Source organism: Apis dorsata, unplaced genomic scaffold, assembly GCF_000469605.1.
Source record: "Apis dorsata unplaced genomic scaffold, Apis dorsata 1.3 scaffold_355, whole genome shotgun sequence".
Classification (NCBI taxonomy): domain Eukaryota; kingdom Metazoa; phylum Arthropoda; class Insecta; order Hymenoptera; family Apidae; genus Apis; species Apis dorsata.
Genome location: NW_006263621.1, coordinates 34,746 through 36,576, shown reverse-complemented (window position 1 = coordinate 36,576; position 1,831 = coordinate 34,746).

The window sequence follows — 1,831 nt, the reverse complement described above, 5'->3', positions numbered from 1 at the left end:
TCCCTAGCGACCAATGCATATTCGGCCGGAAACTTTGCGAAGGAGACTCGCGGATTTCGATGGCATTCGGGGAGGGGAAGTCCTCGAGTTGGGTCGCTTGATGGTGTTAAGGATTTAAGCCTCGGTGAGATCTTGGAGGATCGAAGAGACAATGCATAGTCTATTTGAAGGATTACGAGAAAGATTCTTCGGAATATCTCAATAATTTTGAATCTTTGAATTTTTTTTTTTTTAAGAGTTTTTCCAGGAGTAAGTTCGATTGATCGAAAATTTTTTTCGAGGGTTTCGATATTCTAGGATTATAAAATTTAAATAATTTTCTGAATCTTTGAGCGTGTTTGGAAAAATTTGACCGTTTGAAAATTTGGAAATTGAGAATTTTTGATATTCCAGGATTATAAAATATAGAAGTTTTTGAATTTGAAAATTTTAGATATTGTAGAACAAAATTAAATATAAAATTGAAAAGTTTTCTCAAACTTCAAATTTCTTTAAGAAATTTAGAGATTCAAAAATTTAATCATAAATTTGGAATTCGAAAATTTATAAAAATATTTGAAAAAACTTTGAATTTCTTCTCGTATTCGATTTCAAAACTTTAAATATATTTAAAAAAAGAAGAAAAATTCTCCAAAACTTCGACAATTCGGAAATCAGGGAAAAATCGAAGAATTGGAAGTTCTGGTAATATCCTCCGATCCTCCTAAGATTCCTAAAAATAAAAAACTCTTTCAAAACTTCCCAACTCGTGCGCGATTCCCCTTCGATTCCGAACACAATTCTCGCTTATCGAAACTATACTCCACTCTACCCCCTTCCCTTCCCCTCCCTTACGAAAAAAACTTGCAATTTTCGCGCACACGGGAGAAGAAGGATGGATCGATGAAGCAGTTCGACGAAGGACGCGGATCGTCGAGTGTCGCGCGATATACGCAATATACACAAAAGAGAGACAATATAAGGAGAGAGAGAGAGAGAGACGATAAACAGAGAGCACAAAAAATTACAATCTACTAGGGCCTATGTGATCGAACGTCCATGTACCAGAGAATATAGAAATATATTCGTGTGTACTTTTTTTTGTGTCCATTCGTGTATACGTACATAATACTCGTGACAGAAGAGAGAAGAAAAATCGCAGAAATCGAGAGAGAGATAGAGAGATAAATAGATAAAGAGAGAGAAACGAAAAGGAGAGACACGACAGAGATAAGAAAGTATATGTGGTTGTGTATACGTGTATGTGTATGTGTATATATATATATATATATAGTGGAAAGAAAAAAAAGAAGAAAGAAAGAAAGAAAGAAAGAAACAACCATTGGAAAGGAAAAAATGACAAACGTGACAGCAATATAGAAAAATATTCGAGCGTATATATATACGACATCGTGATGCATGTGCATACATACACGCGTACACGGACACGCGGAAGTCCCTCCATTGGCGGATGCGCGTGTGCGAGAGGAATCGTGTGCCAGTCCACGATTCCATTCCGTTTATTTCGTTGCTCACGTGTGCACCTGGAGACGAGCGTGCTCGTTCAACCTGCGCGCGTGGACTGACCTACGAATGGGACGACTTAAATACCGAAGATCGAACTCCTCTGTTCTCCGAGAGGTATAAAAAAGATTGGAAAATAATTTCTCTCTTTATCGTTTGCAATCCTTCTTTTTTTTTTTCTCTTGAAATAAATTTTCGAAATCTCGAAAAAGCTTCTCGTCTCGTTCGAATTGATTCGACGTGCACACGCTGCACCTGCCGTACAGTGTACACGCATACACGTATGTACATCGATTACATGTACGTGTATATAATATGTATATACGTA